The sequence below is a fragment of the Phoenix dactylifera genome, chromosome 11, assembly GCF_051530095.1.
Source record: "Phoenix dactylifera cultivar Ajwa chromosome 11, Ajwa_hap1_PhDact_Kaust_v1.1, whole genome shotgun sequence".
Classification (NCBI taxonomy): domain Eukaryota; kingdom Viridiplantae; phylum Streptophyta; class Magnoliopsida; order Arecales; family Arecaceae; genus Phoenix; species Phoenix dactylifera.
In genome coordinates, this window is record NC_143200.1 from 7,815,923 (window position 1) to 7,832,182 (window position 16,260).

Genomic DNA, 16,260 nt, shown 5'->3' on the forward strand with positions numbered 1-16,260 from the left:
CTGCACTAATCTTGTAAGTGCTGCCAACATTGCTGGGTATATGAACAAGCTGCTACGACATACTCACGACCCTCAATAGATGCTCAACAGAAAACACAAGTTTGTAAGCTTTGTGAAAGAATGCCCCGGCTGCACAAAAAACTCTTGCAAGGGAGAATGCCCCTCAATAGTCGCATCAATTTCCACCAGAAAGCTTTAACATTTATTGGAACTCGCAGTTGCCAAATCTATCTTAGGTTTAAGTAGTTACCTCGGGGAGCCAACATAGGGCAGAAATCCTTCACCTGGACTTGATTTAACTTCTTGTTGCCCCAAGGGAGCTAATCAATCCGGTAGCCTTTTGGCCAAGGCCGGCTCAGCTCTTAGGCGACTGAGGCGGCCGCCTAAGATCCCGACCTAAAGACTTTTAGCTCTATATGCATTGAGGCCCCCAAGCCAAAAGACTCTTAGCTATAAAGACATTGAGACCCTCAAAAGACTCTTAGCTATAAATGCATTAGGCCTCCAAAAGATTCTTAGCTATAAATTCATTGAGACCCCCAAATAATTTTCAAATGTATTTATTATTATTATTAGTGAGCTCGCTTTAGGCCCCCAAATCCATTGAGCCGCTCCTGCTTTTGGCAAGGGAATGCCAAAAAGATAAATTGTTAAGATAAATAGAATTATACTCTAGACATTTCTTAACAATATTGTTAATTAATCACCTAAAATTCTCAAATAAATTGTTAAGATAAATAGAATTATACTCTAGTGTTTTGTATTCATCAAAATCCATTAGGGGGTCAACAATCTCCCCCTTTTTGATGATGACAAAACACTGAGTATATGCAAAATTCGAAATTTAAACATATACACAGTATTTGATCAGATGTACAAGTATAATGTTTTGATTTGAGCTAGATACAGTGTGCATAATTCAAAATAGTCAACTTTCAGTTCCATCCTTATGCATAAGATTGATCTTAATAGCTTTTAAGCAATTTTAGCATATCAACTGAATTTGAATCAAGTTAAAATTTAAATTAATGAAATATTGATGCTAAAGACAATTGAAGGCTAAGTTCTTTTTGACTCCCCCTTTCTTTTCCAGAAGGGCAATTATCTTAAGGCCAATATTCTTCAATTATATCTTTTTCTAATTCAATTTTTTTAAGTATGAGTGTAAATTTTGCATTCCATATTTAGGTTCTACTCCATATACTCCATATACATATATCGACTCAATACACTCCATAAATTTTGCATTCCAATATATCCAATATCCATATTGGTTCTACTCCCCCTTTTTGTCATCAACAATGAAGGGGACAAATTATCCTTAGGTACTTAAAACTCAATTCCTAGTAGAATTCAGCATATTACCATGAACCACTCAAGGATATTCAAGTTATTTTTATTAAAGAATTCAGCATTCATTTCACTCCCCCTTTGTTTTGGAATTCATTTCAGACTCCTCTTTTTGTTTAAAATAGTTATCACAAGATGTGCTCCCCCTGTTTTATATGCATTGATAAATTGTGTTAAATTTGAACACTTAAGGTATGTTATGAGATTTTTATGGCACAACACAGAATCACATACGCAAAGTTTGATCCCACAGAATTAGAAACATACAAAGTTTCAAAAGGAATTGTATGACATTCATATATCATTGCAATCATTTGAAGTCATTACAAGGTTAAAAAGGAAATCATTACAAGTATTGATTCCTAATACAAAAGAAGTTTCAAATAAGCCTAGGGTTTTACAAAAAGATGAGCCCTAGATGTTTACAAAATGTCCTTCACCTGCGACGTTGCTCAATAGCCCTAGCCGCTGCCTCTATAAATCCATTTATTGAATCCAGTAGAGTTCTAAACTGATCTCCCTGAGATTGATGGAAGGCTGCCACTAGTGCTTCAAATTTAATGCTTGCCCTTTCAATTCTTCCTCTAAGTTGGGCAACCACAGTGCCCACATTGCCTCCAGGGCTTGTCAATTCTTGAAGGCTTTTTGATATGCTCTTCAAGTCATCCTGTAGCTCAATTGATCTGAAGGATTGGGTGGCACTCACATGAACTAGTTCTGTCGCTGTAGCTTCTATCTGGGCTCTAATTTCCTTCAACTCTTGTAGAAGCCCTTCATGTGAGGTTCTGATGGGGGCCAACTCAGCAGAAATCATCGATCTCATCTCCTCCCTCATCTGCTGGCATATTACAGATGCTAAAGTGCGCATCTGTTCTTCTGATAGGGAGAAGGGCCCACTGACTGGAGGAGGAGGAGGCACAAATGTGGAAGGTCCAGCTGAGCTGGAGGGAACATCAGGGAAGGCCATGTGGCTATGTGGAGGAGAGTGGTGGTCAGGCTCCTGATGTGGGATCTCGGGCTCTAAGGTTTGAGATTTTCTTTTTGGTACCTTGACCCAAGACCCATCTACCTTGTGAAACTCCATTCTACGCATTGTGCTTTCATTATAGTAGTCGGTGTTTCTCAAGGGTTTTGCAGGCTCATTTTCTGGAATTTGAACCTTGAAATGTTTGAATACTAGGGTAAAGATCATCCCATAGGGTATGCTAAACCTAAAATACCTATGACATATAGAAATGTAGTTCAGCATAAGTCTAGGGAGATTTAGGGGAATCCCTAGTAGGATGTGGTGCATGATGACTAAATCTCGCTCCGAAACAAAATCGAAGCGACCGGTTTTTGGAAACAAGACCCGGTTGACAATACTCAAAAGTAGTCTCATCTCGGCATTTAGGTCTTGTGAGTTAACCACATCAAGAGGGCCGCAGTCCTCTCGTCCTAAAACTAGGTTTAGGGCTATTTTCCTTTGGGGATGTGAGGTCGGAGCCTCACCGTCTTTAGGGATTTGTAATACACTAGATAGGGTATCCTCATTGATCTCTATCAATGTCCCTCGGACATAGGCAGTGTACCCCGAGTCCCCTAAGGCCATATTACTAAACATCTCTCTAACTAGACTGGGGTAGGTTGATGTGTTGAGAGTACAAAGATATTCCCAACCTTGGGCACGGAGTCTCTCTCCAATAGAGAACCCCTCACTTTCTAAAAAATGGAAATCTATAAACCTACCCGTGGTTACTGTGCGATTCGCACAGGAAATGGTCGTGGTTGGCGGAGCAACCGGAGGAGACGGTGCGGAAGGTTCTTCCCTCCGTTCCTCGGCGTCGGTCGCTACCCTAGGACGCCTCCCACTTGTTCTCCTAGCTCTTTTAGGTGCCATGGCTCGGAAATCCTAGGGAAATGGGGAGTTTTGGTTCGGTTTGAGGTGGAGAGAAAAATGGAGGCTAGGGTTTTGTATTTTGTTGGGGACGAAAGAGATAGCTCGGGTCGGCTCGAGCTGTTTCGACCTATTTTAAAAACCCTCGTTCGGTCCCCGAGACGTCTCCGCGACTAACGCGAGACGTCTCGCCGGGGGGACGTCTCTCCGATTTGCCAGAGACGTCTCCGGCACTGAAAAATTTCAGACTGAATTCTATCTTTTCCCAATTTATTTTATTTAACCACACTAATCAACATGATTTCTTTTGGTGAATATAGAGTGAGTTTGTTTGTGATCCTTCCCTTTAATAATATACCCTATAAAAGTTTGATAATGATTTTTGAATTATTAATATTGAAATGAGGAATGTTTGACCAAATTTCGAATACCTATAAAATAGGCTCTGAAAATATCTCCATGAAGAGTCCAAGGGAGGGTAACCATCCTCCGAAAAGTCAAACAGTTCGTCATTTAACTTAGATAGATTCATGTTTTCACTTAATAGATACTAGGTTTGCTATTTGTGACTTTGAGGTGGATTATTAGTTTGAGTAGCAAAGCATTGCAATACAAGTTCAATTTATTTGCTAGGATCATACAAGCTCAAAGCATTCCTTAAATAGTTGAACCTATCTTTACAAAGGGGCTTTGTAAAGATATCGGCCAATTGATTTTCAGTACATACATACTCAATCATCACATCATTTTTCAGCACATGATTCCTAATAAAGTGATGCCTAATCTCTATATGTTTTGATTTTGAGTGTTGGACAGGATTTTTTGTTAAATTAATTGCGCTTGTATTATCACATCTAATTGGTATATTGTCCATTTTGATACCGAAGTCTTCAAGTTGTTGCTTAATCCATAGAACTTGGGCACAACAGCTTCCAGCTGCAATGTACTCAGCCTCAGTTGTGGACAAGGCAACTGAATTCTGTTTCTTGCTAAACCAAGAAACCAAATTAGCACCCAAGAATTGACATGTGCCACTTGTGCTTTTTCTGTCGAGTTTGCACCCGGCAAAATCAGCATCGGAATAAGCAATTAAATTTATGTCAGATTGTTTAGAATACCATAAGCCTACATTAAATGTCCCTACTAGATATCTAAAAATTCTTTTAACAGCTTGCAAGTGTGATTCCTTAGGACATGCTTGGTATCTAGCACACATACAAACACTGAATAATATGTCTGGTCTACCAGCAGTAAGGTAAAGTAAAGAGCCTATCATACCTCTGTACAATTTGCAGTCTATACTTTTACCTTTTTCATCTTTGTCAAGCTTGCAACTTGAGCCCATGGGTGTGCTGATTTCCTTTGCATCCTTCATCTTGAATTTTTCCAACATTTCCTTGATATATTTGGACTGACTGATGAAGATGCCTTCCTCTGATTGTTTTATTTGTAGCCCAAGGAAGAAGTTGAGCTCACCCATCATGCTCATTTCAAATTCTCCCTGCATAAGCTTGGCAAACTCTTGACAAAGACTATCATTAGTAGCACCAAAAATTATATCATCCACATAAATTTGTACAAGCAATAAGTCATTTCCTTTTCTTTTAATGAAGAGGGTTTTGTCTACATTTCCTCTCTTAAATTTATTTTCAATTAGAAAATTACTTAATCTTTCATACCATGCCCTAGGGGCTTGTTTCAGTCCATACAATGCTTTATGTAATTTATAAACATAATCTGGATGTAAGTGGTTTTCAAAACCTGGAGGTTGTCCTACATAAACTTCCTCCATTATATAACCATTTAAAAATGCACTTTTTACATCCATTTGATAGAGTTTAAAATCCATGAAGCAAGCATATGCCAAAAGTAGCCTAATAGCCTCTAACCTAGCAACAGGAGCAAAAGTTTCATCAAAATCTATTCCTTCCTCCTGATTATAGCCTTTGGCAACTAGTCTAGCTTTGTTTCTTATAACTATTCCATCTTCATCTAGTTTATTTCTATACACCCACTTGGTGCCTATGATTGAAACATTAGGGGGTCTTTTCATTAGAGTCCAAACTTGATTTCTTTCAAATTGATTTAATTCCTCTTGCATAGCATTTATCCAATTTTCATCCTTTTCGGCTTCCTCTAGTGACTTAGGCTCTATTTGTGAAACGAAAGCAAGATAATTACTAGTATTTCTTAGAGAGGATCTTGTCCTTACCCCTTGTGAGGGATCACCAAGGATTAAATCCCTTGGATGACCATGTGCATACCTCCATTCCTTCGGAAGATCTTGATTTCTTGCTTGAGGTTGATCTTCTTCATCTTGCTGAATTGTATCTTCCTTGACTTCATCTTCAAGTTGTTTGTCTTGTATGGAGAACTCCTTCATTCTGTCTTCAAGTATACCTGCATCACTATCTTCTTCTTTTCTAGAAGAATCTCCATTAGCTTCATCAAAAACAACATGAATGGATTCTTCAACAACAAGAGTTCTCTTGTTGAAGACCCTGTATGCTCTACTAGATGAGGAATAACCTAAGAAGATCCCCTCATCTGATTTAGCACTAAATTTACTTAGATTGTCCTTTCCATTGTTTAAAATAAAACACCGACAACCGAAAACATTAAAGTAACATATATTTGGCTTCTTATTATTCAGCAACTCATAAGGTGTTTTCTTTAAAATTGATCTGACTAATGCACGGTTTAAAATGTGACATGCAGTATTTATTGCTTCAGCCCAAAAATATTTTGGTAGATCCGATTCGCACAACATGGTACGAGCCATATCTGCTAGTGTGCGATTCTTCCTTTCTACCACCCCATTTTGTTGGGGTGTCCTAGGGGCCGAGAAATTGTGATTGATACCATTTTCGTCACAAAATTTTTCAAAGTGTTGATTTTCAAACTCGGTACCATGATCACTCCTAATTGCTTTTAGTTTGAGATTGAGTTCATTCGAAACCCTATTATGAAACTTGATAAAAGCGGGAAAGGACTCATCTTTATGTGCAAGAAATGAAACCCATGTAAAACGTGAAAAATCATCAACAATTACAAGACCAAATTTCTTACCCCCTAGACTAGCAGTTCTAGTGGGTCCAAACAAATCCATGTGAATTAGTTCTAAGGGTTTTGATGTTGAGACTATGTTCTTAGACTTGAAAGAACTTCTTGTTTATTTCCCTAATTGACATGCAGCACAAATTTTGTTCTTTTCAAAGTCTATTTTTGGTAGTCCTTTGACTAGATCTTTTGTAATTAATTTAGAGATTAAATCCATGCTAGCATGCCCTAACCTACGATGCCATAACCAACTAGTCTCATTGACTTTGGGATCTATGGCTACAAGACATTGGCCATCCTTCATGGTGAGATCATCAAGATCTACCATGTAAACATTTCCATGCCTATGTCCTGTGAGTATGATCTCATTGTCAATTGGACTACTAATTATGCATAGTGATGATTCAAATGACACTTTAAATCCCTTGTCACAAAATTGACTTATACTTAATAAATTATGTTTTAGTCCATTAACTAACAATACATTGTCAATAAAAGAGGAGGGTGATATGGAGATTTTACCAACACCAACGATTTGACCTTTAGCATTATCTCCAAATGTGACTACTCCTCCTTCTTTTGATTTCAAGGTGACGAAGAGACTCTTGTCACCGGTCATATGCCTTGAGCAACCACTATCAAGATACCACATTCTCTTTCTATTTCCGGCTGCAAGGCATACCTGCAAAATAATCAAATGATGCTCTTAGGTACCCAAGTCTTCTTGGATCCTTCTTGGTTAGTATAGTTGGTTCCCTTAGGCACCCACACTTTAGTTATGTTTTTACCTCTTACAAATGTACTCTTGTTAGTTTGAATCTTTCTTTGAATGCAAGAGTAGGCTTTATGTCCACTTTTTCCACAATGAAAGCATGTAGGTTTTTCAGATTTGACATCTTTTGCTTTCACAAAGAAATTCTTTAGATACTTTTGTTGTTTGCTAGTTTTATATCCTAGACCGGCTTTATTAAAAACAGTTCTTTGATTGGATAGAATACTTTTCAGAGCTATGTGCAAATTTTTCAACAATTAGTTTGTACTTATGTACCTCATTCTTGAGATCCACATTTTCTTTAACTAATTCTTCCTTATCCTTTTTAAGGAGTTCAACATTTTGCGCAAGTAAGGTATTACTATTGAGTAGAAATTTAACTTTTAGATTTAATTCCTTAATTTGTGTTTTTGCGGTTTCATTTTCAATGCTAAGTTTTGAATTTTTATTTTCTAGGTCAATGGTATTAACATTTTTGAAGCTCTCCTTCTCAATCAATAGGTTTTCAATATCATCCTTTAGTTTTTGATTGGAGGCTTTTAATTCTTTATTCTTTGCTCCTAACATACTACAATCACTCATGAGTTCTTGAAAAGCTTCATATAATTCTTCTAAAGTAAAATTTGTAGTTGAGCTATGACTTACCTCATCGTCTTCGAATGCCATGAAGCACAAATTGGCGGTCTCTTCCTTCTCTTCCTCGGAGGATGATGTGTCACTATCATCCCATGTTGCTTTCAATGCCTTCTTCTTCTTCTTTCCAAAATGCTTCTTCTGTTGAGGGCATTCGGAACGGATGTGTCCCGGTCTCTTGCAATCATAACAAATGATTGGGTCTCTTTCCTTATCTTTTTTCTTTTCCCAATCATTTCTCCCTCCAAACTTCTTTCTTGGGAAGGGTTTCTTTCTTCTCATGAATTTCTTAAATTTCCTTACTATTAAACCCAAGTCCTCATCTTCGCTTTCTTCTTCACTCTCACTACTTTCTTCTTCAGACACACTCGAAGTAGCCTTGAGTGCGATTGTCTTCTTCTTTGGCAATTCTTCTTCATGTTGCTTCATTGTGAGCTCATGCATCATCAATGAGCCCAATAGTTGTTCAAGTCCCAATGTGTTGAGGTCTTTAGCTTCCACGATCGCCGTGACCTTCGCTTCCCATGCTTTTGGCAAGGACCTGAGAATTTTACTCACAAGTTCTGGGTTAGTGTAGGATTTGCCCAAATTCTTTAGACCATTTATTATATCGGTGAAGCGTGTGAACATGCATGAGATGGTTTCGTTGGGTTCCATCTTAAATAACTCATACTTGTGAACTAGAATGTTCACTTTAGATTCTTTGACTTGATTTGTACCCTCGTGGGTAACTTCAAGCCTATCCCATATTTTCTTAGCGGAACTACATGTGGAGACTCTATTAAATTCATTCACATCTAGAGCACAAAATAATGAGTTCATGGCTCTAGCATTGAGTTGAACCATCCTGTTATCATTCTCATCCCAATCCTCCTCAGGTTTGGGAATTTGAATGTCATTAACCATGTGAGATGGTTCGTGTGGTCCCTTGATTATGACCCTCCACAAGGCATAATCTTGTGCTTGAATAAAGATCTTCATTCTAGTCTTCCAATAGGTATAATTTGTTCCATTGAAGAGTGGAGGTCTATTGGTTGCCTGCCCCTCAGCAGGAACATTGTTGAAGGGTGTTGCCATCTAGATCTTTGGCCAAGACGGTTAGGTCTTCAAGAAATACACAGAGCACCTGCTCTGATACCACTTGTTGCCCAGAGATGGTCACCCAAGAGGGGGGTGAATTGGGTGTTTTAAAACTTTTTGTCCAATTAAAAATAAAACACACAAATGTATGAGCTAAGGTAAAAATAGAGGTATGAAAACAGACAATCGCAAACACAAGGTTTTATAGTGGTTCGGAGCTTCCACTGCTCCTACATCCACTCCCCAAAGCACCTTTGGGAATTTCCACTATAATCCAAGATTACAGTCCGGTAGTTTTGCGAGTGCACTACCCAACTCGTTGTTTTACACCGGGCTAACAACGAACCCTACAACCCCCAATTTCACCTAGGCTTGGGACGCCTTTCCCTTGTTCCAAGTCCCTTGACTGGAACAAGCACAATAACCAAAGGTTTTACAAAAGATTTGAAAGCTCTAAATAAGCAGATAAAACAGTGAGAAATAACAAAACCCGGAAGAACCCTTTTAGCCGTTGGAAGCGTGGGAAATGGTGGTTCTTCCGATGTGGATCGCGTTATCTTGAATGTGAGCTTTGAATGCCGATCGGGAGAGAGTAGTTGAGCTCGAAATCAGTTGGAAAGCTTGAAAGCACTTGATTTCTTCACTTGAATGCACTAACTCCCTTGAACCTTTTTCTCTTACTTCTCTCTTGAATGATCTTGTGTTGGGTTGGTGAGAAGTTGTCGGAAGGCACTTAAGAGCTCCCTTTTATAGCCCAAAAAGCAAATATAGCCGTTAGACACAAAGAAAGAAACGTTTGAAATTCAAACAAACCTGCAAAAAGGTGTCAGTCGCGTCCCAGGCGCTCCGGAGACGTCTCCGCTTCAACGCGAGACGTCTCGGCTGTAAGATTTTTCTTTTGACATTGTTTGGGGTCGACTCGGCGCTTTACGGGGACGACTCTGATGATGAACCGTTTGAATGCTTGTTTTTCTGTTTTTCTGAGAGGGTCGCCTCGGCACTTTACGGGGACGTCTCGGGATGTTTGCACTTTTTGCATGGGGACGACTCCGCTGCCTCGGGGACAACTCCGCTGTTTTATCTTCGAAAAACAAGTCCTCTGGAATTCTCTGAGAGAGTCGACTCCGCTTTTTCAGGGGACGTCTCCGCTGTTTTATCATCGAAAAAGACATCCTCTGGAATACCCTGAGAGAGTCGACTCTGCTACCTCGGGGACGACTCCAGAAGTCTGCTTTTTACTCGCGGGGACGACTCCACGTCCTGTGGAGACGACTCGCACGCATCCCTTGAAATCGGCCTTTCTGCCGCCTCTGAGAGAGTCGACTCCGCCTCTGAGAGAGTCGACTCCGACCCTACGAGACGCCTCGCCAGGTGCCGGGGACGTCTCCAGACGTGCCAGTTCTTCCTGTTTGTGCCAGAGACGTCTCTGAGACAACCCGGAGACGTCTCGGCTGTCCCTGATCTATTTTCTTCAACTCAAAAATTCTTCAATAAATCCTTAAAAATTATGGGAACTTGCCTAGACATTTCTTAACAATATTGTTAATTAATCACCTGAAATTCTCAAATAAATTGTTAAGATAAATGGAATTATACTCTAGTATTTTGTATTCATCAAAATCCATTAGGGGGTCAACACCCAAGTTTTAATGTTTGTGATAAAAGCATCCACCTACATAGATGAAAGATTCACTTCTATGTTGACATAAGTAGGCCATGCAATAAGAAGAGTAGTAGAAATCCAAGGTTCACGAAGCACATTACTACATTGCCCACAGACCATGAGAAATTATGCTGGATAAGAGGCACATGCAGGCATATTTTGGACCAGATCATGGAACAGCAATGAGGTTTTGCATAAGAGCACCAAGAACCTCTGAATTTGTATTTAGCATTCACCAATTTGGCCCATAGAGACTCCCGATGTAGTTTGTATAGATTGAAGACTGAGGCATGCATTTCATACCCACTGTACTGTTTATTTTTACTTGATTTGGCAGATTATACTTACGTTAGAGTTATTTGAAATGAAATGTCGTTTTGACCCCCCTCCAAAAAAAAGGAGGAGGAAAAGACTGAGGACGCCTTTTGCATTAGGCATACATACATTGTACCATGAAACCAAATGTAGACCCGTCGAGCTAGGTGACGACCCCACAAGAAAGTTCGAAAGCTTTTCTGTAACTGTTTCAAGACTGATAGAGAAATATAGATGCACGACATGCAATACAAGGGAATGGATGACAACATTGATTGGAGCAAGGTTTCTCTCCCCGCAAAGGAGAGACTTCCATTGCTAACTCTCAATCCTTGCTGCCATTTTGTCCATCATAAAAGAAAAATTCGAGGCAAGCCTTGTACCTGGTAATGGCATACCCAAGTATTTCCCAACAGCTCTTTGATGTGCATCTGAAATATAAAATAGATCTAAGTCTGAGTGGCTTCAGAGCCGACCCAACTCTTAGACGACTGAGGCGGTCGCCTAAGGCCCCGGCCCAAAGAAGACTTACCATAGGAAAAGCCTTAAAAACAAAATAGAAAGAAAAAAAGCCTTTCTTAGTGAGTTTGCTTAAGGCCGGCCCACTGTAGGAAAGGCCTCAAAAACAAAATGAAAAGAAAAAAGATCTCTCTTAGTAAATTCGTCTTAGACCCCCAAATACATTGAGCTGCTCCTGAGGAGCTCTAGGAGTGGTTGGCTTGAATATGATATGAGATTTTACTACATTGACTGCTTACCTTGAAACTGCACAATAAGCATTAAAGATTAGCTTCAAACATATACTATCCCGAATGGTTGCTCTGGCCACTAACAAACAATCACCTGCAAAAAGGACATGAGAAATGTGAAGAACCATTCTGTTCGGTCTATAAGCCCTAAGCACATTGCAATCCACTAGCCAAAATAAACAAATAGAGAGATCGCGGGCGCTATTGCCTTAGCCTTGTAGAGGGCATAAACCAGTCAGTAGGCATACCATTCACTAGAAGCACAAAGTGTGGATTAGAGACATATATCATTGTCCACTACAAACTCTGTCAGGAAACCCAAAATGGATGAATAGAAACTGCCACCTTATCACCCTGCCATAGGCCTTCTCCATATCTACTTTGAGTACCATTAGACTTTTTGTGTGGAGTGTTTTCTCTAAGGAATGCATGATTTCTTATGCCAAAAGAATGTGTTTAGCTACGGTAAAATACGCTTCAACCTATTTATCAACACTGTTTGCATCCCTCTTTTCCAACGAAGTGGCCTGGGACTTCTGCCCTCAAAAGAATTCTTATAAATGGAGCTCCTTATTATAGGCTCTGAGAAGCCCTAGGATCTGCCTATGGTCATTTGACTAGCTTCCTGTGATTGAAGCTTCAGTACGTCCTCATCCAAGACTTGTCCCTCTCCTAATAGCTTTTTTTGTGTTACGTAGAAGCAAAGGGAGCCGTACTCCGGATGAGTGATTCCCCTCGCATGCCTCGCGGATGCTTTCACAAGACAGCCAGAATATAAAAGGTTGTAAGCGTGCATCTTTTATTCATTTTGGTCTGTGTGAGTGTATTATAGGATTTATAGTTATACCAAATGATGGCCACGATGGCATTTATACAAGACTATTACATGCCATGTAGTTTAATTTTTTTAATTGATCATATTCCTAAGTAATATCTGCAACAATTTTGATTCATAATATCCATTGTCGTGACACATAACTTACTAAAAATGATTTGTTTAGATCTAATCTATTTATCAAAAATAATAAATGCAAAAATGAGTGTGGACTTTATACAATTATTTTCTGAAAAGAAAAAGAGACGTAACATTATTGTTCTTCGAGAAAGCTAGGCAGCCACGTGTGGCTCTCGCACGTGGCTTGCCACGCTCATTGTACCAACCCGTCCCGCCCCCTATTTGGAGACTCCCATAGGAGGATAGATCCATGGAAGACCCAGGGAACTCTTCTTAGACGGAGAGTGATGGAGAGGAGAGGAATGAGATCTTTGGACGAAAGCCAAACTATTGTAGGCTGACAAGAAAGCCAAACTATTGTAGGCTGACAAGAAAGCCAAAAAAACAAAGATTGTGGGAAGGTGGTTTCTTGGTTATGGAATACCATTGTTCAGAAGGGAGGGGGATAAGGAGAGAAAGGAAGGGATGAAAAGAAGAGTAGCGACTAGAAATAAAGAGAGCGAGACAAATAATAGAGCCTGGATGTGGGCGTGGAAAGGCTAGGCACCGCTTGCTAATTTTTCTCCTTTTTCTTTTTAAATTCAATAGAAGGTGTTAGAATTCATTCATTGATTGATTGATTGTGCCAAACTTAATCGGCCTTACCAAACTTTACCTTGATTGATTATACCAAATTTAGTCGGACTTACCAAACTTTACCTTCATTGATTTGTAATTGATTGTGCCAAACTTAGTCGGCCTTACTAAACTTCGTCCGCCTCTTAGTCTATATAAAGGCTGCTCCTGTACATTGTAACAGACGGGCAGAAATACAATTTTTCTCTTTTTTTTCTTTTTTCAATATGGTATCAGAGCCACCAATCACGTAATCTGCTACTGTCCACTCTTCCATATTTTTTGTGATCGTCGTCGCTCGTAGATTCTCTATTTCCTCTGCCTCATTTGGAGGATAGCCAAGGCTCCAACCTTGGCGGCTTTCAAAACCCTCTTTTTCTCGTCAAAATCCTGATAAAATCATAGTCTTCTTTCTTTCTTTCTTTCTTTTCTCTTTAATTATTTTTTGTTATTTTTTCATTATTCTTTATTTGACTTTCAATAACAAAAAAAAAAAAAATTGTTGGGCTGTCGTGGGTGCTTTCTTCACGTGAAAGGGGGATCTTTTTTTGGTGTGTTTCTTTCCAAGTGTTTCACATAAGAGGCTCAGAGGGTTTGGGTGTTCACTCTCCCAAACCGAAAACACAATTGTTCTTCTTGCTGGTTTTTTTCTTCTTTTTTGTTCCTCCATGGAGGTGGTGGTGACACGCGTCAAACCGTACCATCAAAAACATAACGAAGGTAAACTTGTCAGGCACTGTCTCGTTTCAAACCTCAACAACATCGTGTCAAACCGTACCATCAGAAGCTTTGTGAAGGTAAACTTGACAGGCGCGGTCTCGCTCCAAACTCCAGCAGCTCCTACTCCTACTCTTGATCTAGTACGTCAGTTTTTCAGTACATATCCAATTGCTACTAGATATATAGATCTAGTTTCTTGAAGGCATCTTAATTCAATCTTTATGACAAGATAATGGAGATGAAACCCTGTTTAGCACCTAACATCTTAGAAATATGTCCTAACATCTTGCATGATAAGATTGAAAGGCAAAATGCCTCACCATGAAAGGCATAGAACCTAAATTTCATAGAATCTGAATCAAGTGAAAGCAGAGGCTTGAACACAAAAACTGTAAATGCAGCGTCAAACAAAGCAGCACCTAAGTCAAAAAGTTGTGTTCCCTCAGAATCATTAAGTTTCCATGCAATAATGGAGATGAAACCCTGTTTAGCAGTGATATCTCAACCTAGATCAACAAAATGTCTTTACTGCACATTCCACAGTAAATCTTTTTTGATGTAATCATTCCACAGTTAGTCACTAAATATGACAGGTGGACAAAAAAAATCCCTTCAACCATCGGAAAAGTAGAAGCTTAGATGTTTTGATCAAGAGTGCAATTTGCAATATATAACCAAATAAAGGTCTAGTTTGATGACAGATACCACATACAGTAATGGCCTGTTGACAAGAAACCACAGTTTCATACTTAAAACATATTCAAAAGCCCACCTATGGTCACAATGGCACCAAGACTCCAGACTTTTTCCTGTTATATCCTCCTTGCCTTGTCATTTTACTCCAGACGTTTTTGGCACCTGCAACTCCTACAGGCAGGTTATAATTGTTTCAGCAATACATCTGGATAGCTCCCTCAATTATTCCAGTCTATAAATAAGATTGAACCATAAGAAATTGATGCTTCCTTGACTTTGAAATTTAAAATTAGTACTCTCTTTCACAAACAAACATCATCTTTTTACTTGTAGGAGGGATGCAGATCCAAACATACCAGCATGGACTAAAAGAAGCACAAAGATCTTATAGCCCACCACCACTTAGTCCTTTTCCTGCAGCACCGATGCACAACTAATTTATACAAGTCCCTATTTTCACTAACACTGAAAATTTGTAACATATTCCCTTAAAACTTCTCCATTGTCTTACAGTGTACTATTGAAATAATCTGTTGGACTCGATTAGCATACTCACCAGTGCACATTCTGAATCAATACCTTATTCAACAAGCATCGTTACAGTAGATGCTTTTCACGTGAAATATGTACCATCCAAGGGTAAAAACAAATGGTAAAATATTAATATTATGTAAAGTAAAAAAGCAAAATTGAGTTGCATAGAGCTATCACAATTTGTTTATTTAGTTAACCTTGCCATGATCTATATATCTAGTTTGAATTCAGTATTATATATGTCTGAAAACTAATATTTCTTCAGTTATATATTTGATAAGATTAATATATACCAATTTCAGTTAAACATTAATTTCTACAATATAGAAAACTAACCCTTTGTAACTCATTTAAAGCAAAAATTGATTCTTGTAATTCACAATCAAATTGCAATCCAATTTAATTTATTCACCACATCTTTTTGAAAAAAAAAAGATTTAATGTTGACAGCATTACTGCTTATCCTACAATCTGGTAAAGGTTTAATTCTTGAGTAAGGGTGAAATAGCCATATATCAGCATACGGGCTCTCTTTAGTTTATCTGCCCTCTAATCTAATTTTAATGGGATAACAAGTGGCATCCAAGTTTACAAAAGAAGCTTCCTCGACTTCAGCGAAATAATGGCCTTCAAGAAGCTAAATGGTGACAAGTCAAGTAGCCGGAAATATGCAGTATCGGAGGAGGAAAAGATTGCTGTGGATTTTGCTTTCATCTAGTTCCAATCTATAAAAGTTTTGTAATGGAACAGTTTTTAAATTTTTCTTAGCTATAGTAATAAGAAGTCATTCATAATAATGGGATTATGGAAAAGTGCAATCTTAAGATTACAACTCTATAACATATAAGAAATGATGCCGGAACATAAAAAGAAGCATCATAAAGCACAAAGCACACCTATCACCTTCTATTAAGGTTGATCAGAATGTCTCAAGAATAAAGCCAGCTTTGTTGAGAGAATTAATTTCCTTCAGATCAGGTGGCAGTCCAGCTTCGCACAAGTTACTATACAATCACAGCATTCTAGGATCTTCAGATAGTGTAAAGTTGGGACCCAGAGGTTAAATGCATAAAAATTAACTGACAAGCTTCTCTTTATGAGGTACACAGTTGGCATTATGGATCAAAGCTCCATAAACATCAAGACTTAAAATGTTTGCAAGTGACTCATGCATTTATGCCATCCCTCCAAAATTGGTGTTGAAGCTACTCTGGACAAGAGAAAGCCAGCCATGAAACCAAC

At 38.8% G+C, this 16,260-nt stretch overlaps 1 long non-coding RNA gene across 1 annotated transcript; it reads right to left on the reverse strand.

Annotated features, from left to right (window-relative positions):
- Nucleotides 1–14,428: 14,428 nt before the first annotated feature.
- On the reverse strand, nt 14,429–14,953 carry LOC148700626 (uncharacterized). The gene is made up of 2 exons (XR_015971110.1): nt 14,841–14,953; nt 14,429–14,655 (listed from the first exon to the last, which is right to left on the reverse strand). It is a non-coding gene; the product is annotated as an uncharacterized LOC148700626 (long non-coding RNA).
- Nucleotides 14,954–16,260: the final 1,307 nt, after the last annotated feature.